This window comes from Filicampus tigris, chromosome 7, assembly GCF_054856515.1.
Source record: "Filicampus tigris isolate MCC_2025a chromosome 7, RoL_Ftig_1.0, whole genome shotgun sequence".
NCBI lineage: Eukaryota > Metazoa > Chordata > Actinopteri > Syngnathiformes > Syngnathidae > Filicampus > Filicampus tigris.
The window spans coordinates 12,214,964-12,221,520 of record NC_141223.1 but is presented as its reverse complement, the minus strand read 5'-3'; the positions used below and the strand labels follow the sequence as shown (position 1 = coordinate 12,221,520).

The following is a 6,557-nucleotide window of genomic DNA, read 5'->3' as shown; positions in this document are numbered from 1 at the left end:
TGCCAGGTGCACCACGGGAATACGAAGGGAGCTCAAGTTCTATTTGTGTCTATGACAAGCATCATGGCATCCATACACATTTTGGTGTGCCATCACTTCATTCTGGGACAATTAATCATTATATGACATACTTCCATGGGACAAAAGCTAAAGCAATTTCAGAGGGCATCATTTGTAAACAAATGCTTCTTAACCACCAATAATTTCTGCCTTCTTCTTTACCAGTCAAAAACATTATGTAGGTTGAATTGCTTCCAAGAAAGATGGAATGCTAGCCGTGTAATTTACATTTCAGCAGGTAAATTAATCCAGCAATAGATGTGGTGGAATAGATGTGGTGGAAATCAAACATGATCATTGAGGTACCGACTAATTAAGTGACTTTCCTGTTCCTCGAATTAATAGCACAGATGTGCTCTTTTGACACTGAAATCAGAGCTGGGCATTCGTCTATGCTTTAGTCCGTCTATGAGTTCCTGTCGATATTTCGAACCTACCAGGTCAGTCCAAGTCAGCCAAACGGCGTCGAGAATGGACTTTACCGGTACCACGTCGCACTCCTGACACGCAGCCAAACTAACAAAAAATAAAACAGCGTTGTTTACCTTTTGGTCACAAGATTAAATGACATGTGCCCCATTTTTTTCACCAATACCACACTGTGTGTGTGTCTGTTGTCTTTATTTGATTTTTTCAAAAAATTGGCGGCATGTCTGCTTGTGTGGCGCCTGTGTGTGACGTGAAAATTATGTTTTCGACGCTGATTGGCTGTCGCCGACACAACGCCGACAGAACGGTCCATCCGTCCGGGTCCAATTTAGGGACAGAGGATGAGAATATTATTTATTTTTTTTTTTTTTTAAAGGATGGACTAAGCAAGGACTGAAGTGGGTTTCCATACGTCCCTAACCAGGTCATGTACTGACTGACGTTTTGCGTTGATTTATTTAAAAAAAAAAGAAGATGTTTCTCTGCCGCCTGCCTGCACAACACTGTTGAGACTTTTTTTTTCCCTCATCTTTTTCATATGCGTTACCTGCAGGAACATTGTACTCACAGGCATAGTCTGCCCTCTAGTGGTTCAACAGATGTACTAGTAGCATGGCATTACACCACAGGATGCCCATTTTACTGAAGAGGAAAAAGGTGGATAACAATTTTGTTTTGTTAACTGTTAACATTTAGTACATACCTTATCGCTTTGCATAACTAGTATATCCTTGTCTGAGACATCTGTAGTGTGTAAACATCTCTCCAAGCCATCATTCATGCTCATGCAAGTGCCGCCAAACAAGACTACGACCCGGAAGTGGAAGTCTTTCGTTCTCCTAAAACAACACTGTGTTATTTAGCAAAAAATATTATATTGTGAAATAATGAATTAATAACTGAAAACTAACTATTGTGTTATAACTCAAAAGTTGTGAAATAAAACACAATAGTATTGCGTCCTAACATAATCTTAAATATTCTTGTGATGTCCCCTGGCAGGCTCCGTGGTCTGGTGACCGATGGTGCTTGCGTTGGCAGCTAAATGCTATCTTGGCCGAGATTCAAACAGTTGTAAACAATTCAATCCACTCACAACACTCCCAACCGATAAGTGGATGTGAATAGGAAATTAGACAGCTAATGAGCTTTAGATAATTTTTATGAATTATGAAACGTTCTACCGTTGCCCTGATGATGACGCCCGGGGTCGGAAGATGATTATTTTTATGAATAAGAATGGAGGGACAATGAAGGAAGGGTGCCCAGGTCACGGACAGAAGGTTGACCGGCAAAATAGGGTAAAGTGCCCATCTCTGCTGTTTAGCATCATACAGGGAAGCTACGAAAGATGGACTGCAGCTTCGTGTTCTGATCCAAGCACAGCCTGTACATATTTATTATGCTAGTATTAATTAGGGTTTGTTCACAGTGGATTTACATTCTGAAATATGTTTCAGATTTCCAGCATTAGCTCGCAAACGTTAGAATGCTAGCTTAGTCAACTGTTCGTCATGTAGCAGAAAAGTGGGGCTCATTATTTTTGGTGTTTTATTTTGCAACGACGTTTAAGTGTTTTTATGTGTTGTTACAGTTTTACATCGTCTTGACTCGCCTCTACGCTGAATAAATTGCAGGAATCATCAACAGGTGTGTTTATTGAAGAGTTATCTGTCTGCCCATCTGTAGCGGGGACGTGGCAAGGGCAGTTATGTTATGACAGATGAGGAGTTAGGACAGTATGTCACAAGATATGGAGACCGACTTGCAATCAGAGTGTTTTGTCGGCGGAGAACCGTGACGAATGAAAGTACGGTAGTCAAGACAGTCAAGTCCGCACTCCTGCAGAACAGCAGAGAAATGTTGGGGAAAGAACGGGAAAATACGACTGGAATAGCACGCAGTGTTAGAAAATAAATGCAGTGAAAGTTACTCGGCGGGTTGAAATGGGATGGCTGCACTTTCAGAACGGCTCTTTTCATCAAATACGAGCAAGAGGTGGAGGTGAAACACGACACTTATCTGTTGATAAATCAGTGACTATGGCTGATTGCTGGAGACGAGCAAAGACCTGTTTTTTCCAAATGGACGATCATCTAAAGGATCGATTGACGACTTCCACTTTGATGTTCGTGATTATAGCCACAATTTGGTGTCCCATGAAGTCACAGTGGGCCAGCAAAGTAAACTTGGAATGCTGCGCATGTACACGACCTCCAAGGCAAAAGCAATACTTCTCTCGTATATATCTTCAGACTGCGAGCCCACAGACGACAAGCCAAAGAAGGTATTATAATTCATCCTTGTTACATGAGTGATGTTAATATATGGGCTATTGCCTACTGCAGATATGACATTAACATTCATATAGATGGCTTTTATGTTTGAAATTTGGGGCAGGGATAGGGGGTCAATTGTTGTGGGCTGTTACACAGCGACGGTGGCTATTAATATTAGTGGCGCATAATATATTTTTAATGAATCTGTTAAGTCCTGTAAAGTAGGGCTGCCATGATTAGTCGACTAATCACGACGACGTCGACAATCAAAATCGTCGACAATTAATTGTAATCGTCGACACGTCGTTTATTAATATATTTATTTATTTATTTGGCACATTATTTTTCTTTTCGAGACTGCCGCGTCTCGCTCTTCTCCTGCTGGCTGTTTTCCTATCTGCAACGCACATGCAGTGGTGGTAATCCGGGTGATGTAAACAGAAGCATTGTGGGTAAAGTAGTGTAAGCCTTACACTGTAAGGGCTAATTCGTGTTGGCAACAAGAGTCAGAAGGTTACGGCGCATTTCACCAAATATACTCAATACAATGCAAACCTGCCTTTCATGGCAGCACGACGGGGATGACCAATTATTTAAAAAAAGCAAGAAAGTTATGGCTTATTCCTGATTTCATATCTGACATAGGCACAGTTGTGTCTAGAAGTTAGCTGCAGTTAGCATACACACGTTACAGTGTGTTTGATGTAACGCTCCTATTTGGTACGCTAACACGTCGTAGCATCTTCTATGGATTAAGCAGCCATTATTTAGTAAAGTCGCGTTGATTAACGCAGCAGGAAGCGCACGCTTGCTCTCTCTCTCTTTCTTTCACTTGCGAACGGAGTGATGTGTTCATGAACTGGGAAATATCAGCACTCAACACAAAAACGACATATGTGCCACTCATCACATAACAATAAAATCCATAATTAAGTTTGTTGTAATATACTATGTTATAGTGCAAAAAAAAAAGGTCTTCCTTTTTTTGGTTACAGGTGCATACCACATTTTGATTGTGTAGATCAAATTACTACTTTTAAATTATGCATACTAGTGAAAAGAATAACAAAACCTTTTTGATAGAGTTTAAATCAACACAAAATTAAAAACCAATACAAGTGTTTATTTTTGTTTTCTTAGCACAGAGCATTTGCCCAATTTACTTATCTGATTTCACAAAAAAAAAAAAAGTCTTGGTGATTTGCCTTGATTTATATATTATCCGATTAGTCGACTCATCACGACTACTGTTAGTCGACTAGCAAAATAATCGTATGTGGCAGCCCTACTGTAAAGCTGCCTTTAGCACACATCAGATTTTTAATTTGGAGACATTAGCTGCCTTGTTGTGCTGCAGCCAGCGATTTGAGGATATGTCAAATCTGTTTAAAACCTGCAAAAACATCTGCTTAAACGGGGGTTATGGTTGAGTTGCAATTGATCAAGATAGATTCAGCACCCAGTTGCTCAATGCGGGTAAACTAAATGCTTGAACAATACTTTTTAAAACTCAAAAGAAAAAAAGATCGATCACAGGTTACTTTACTGCAGTGGCATTTATGACGTTTCCATCCAAGTTATGCAAGGACTTTTTTTTCCCCCCTACGTCACCTGAAAGGATCGGTGCACAGCTGCTGTGTCATGATGCAACCTAAACGCCACTACAGGAAACTAACATTTTATATGCTTTTAGCTGCGCATTCTGTATATATTAAAAAAAAAAAAAACAGTATACAGTAATTGAAAAGTTTTCTACTGTTATTATGAGAGCAATATGACAGTAAATATGATGGCTTCGGTCAGACGGTCCAGAAAAAAAAAAGAAAAGGTACTAACTATGTGTTTAATTTGTCTTCTTTATGTCATCATGAACAAAGAGAAGAACTAATTAACCAATCAAGAGCAGCATCTTTTGAGATGAATGACACAGAAGTCCTGCACCCTCCATCTGATTATGACTGTGGACAGTTAGCAGACAGGCATGAATCTGACAGTGACCGTTTTATCCCCGTGTCAAGTGAAGATGCTGAACATGTGTTGGGTGATGTTGTGGATTCACCTCTTGCCCTTGCCATTAAAAGATCTCTTGAGGATTCTGAAGGACACTTTGGACCGATTACTGGCGATGATGATGACCGAGGCTCCACGATCCCCTGGAATCTTTATGAGTTAAACAGTATGCAGGTATAGTTGGTGTAGAACTAAGTTCTAACAGTGTTAAAAATAAACAAAAAGGCTACATTATTCATTGTTAGTGTATACATTTTATATGTATTTGCATGTATTTATATTTGTATTTATATGTATTTACGGAGATGACAATCTTTTTAAATCATGTGTTGTCTCATCAAAAGCAAATGTTTTTCGATATTGATTAGTGTTTGTCAAAATTGTTGATTTATATTTTGTTCCCTATTAGATCAATTGATCAGCAATCACTGTTCTTTTTAAATATCTTGCAGTACTCTACACCAAATGATGGCCCTGTATCCTCCAGCAGTTTTGCAGCATCACCAGATCTCCCTAAAGAACAGCTCCTCATAAAATTAAGGCGTGTTAGTTGAGGATGTCCTTAATGTCTTCGTGGAACCAAATATACTGAATGCTCACTTAAAAATGGAGTTCACAAATGAGAAAGCTGTGGACAGTGATGGTGTGTCAAGAGAGGCATATTCTGCATTGTGGGAGCATTTCTTGGAGCAGTGTAAGGGGGAAGATGAACGAGTACCCAGACTAAGGCCAGACTATTCTGCAAAGAAATGGCAAGCTCTTGGGAGAGTGTGGTTGAAAGGATACCAGGACCACAAAATCATACAAGTCAGACTGTCACCAGCTTTGGTTCTCGCCAGCTACCATAGACTTAGTGCAGTGGATGAAGAACTCTTGATGATGTCATTTGCCAAATTCCTTTCAGAGAATGAACGAGCATCACTTGAAAAAGCACTTCAGGGCAACATTGATAAAACGGTATCCGGAAGACTTACTAGACATCTTCTCACGAATGGGCTCTCACTGCCTACCCTCTCACGACAACTTACGGGCTGCCACTCTAACAATTGCACATAAAGCGCTTCTTCAAGAGCCAAAGTTAATTATTGAGTGTTTCCATTCCAGTATTGACAATACTGTGCCACTACTCATCACAAAAGACAACATACTGGAGCTTTATGAGTCCAAGAAGCCAACAAACAAGAAAGTAGCCCAGATGAAAACGCCATCGACTGAAGCCCTGAATCCATGAGAGCAGACTTCGCTTAAGCACCTACTACGGTATGTGAGAAGCATCGACCAAAGAAAACTTGAGATGTTCTTGCGTTTCTGCAAAGGATCCACTGTGCTGTGCAAGGACTACATCGAAGTGACTTTTAATCAACTGTATGGTTTAAGTCGACCGCCCATGGCACACACATGTGGATCAGTTCTTGAGTTACCTTGCACCTACAGCTCGGAGTTTCGTCAAAGAGTTTGACAGTGTCCTGTCTGGTGTTTGCTTGACAATGGATATTTTGTAGCAAATGTGAGGGCTATATATTGTGTTGGATTGTTCCGGCATTTCACCAAAACAAAATGGCTCATTTGTTCATTTAACTATGACCCCAAAAAAGTTGTATTTGTTAATTCATCCATTGCAAAAAATGTAGGTCATTGTTAACATTTTGCTGTAATATGCATCAGCACAATGACTGATAATTTGGTCAGGTCCAAAAGACTAACATTTTTTCAAAAAGTGATTTTTTCGAGCACCATTTGCACGTTGAGCACTTTTTTGTCATTGTTCATTTAATGCAA

General features: G+C 39.9%; 1 pseudogene; it reads left to right on the top strand.

Moving 5' to 3' along the window:
• The first annotated feature begins 2,205 nt into the window (after window positions 1–2,205).
• LOC147144800 (uncharacterized) lies at window positions 2,206–6,280 on the top strand (annotated as a pseudogene).
• The last annotated feature ends 277 nt before the right edge of the window (window positions 6,281–6,557 follow it).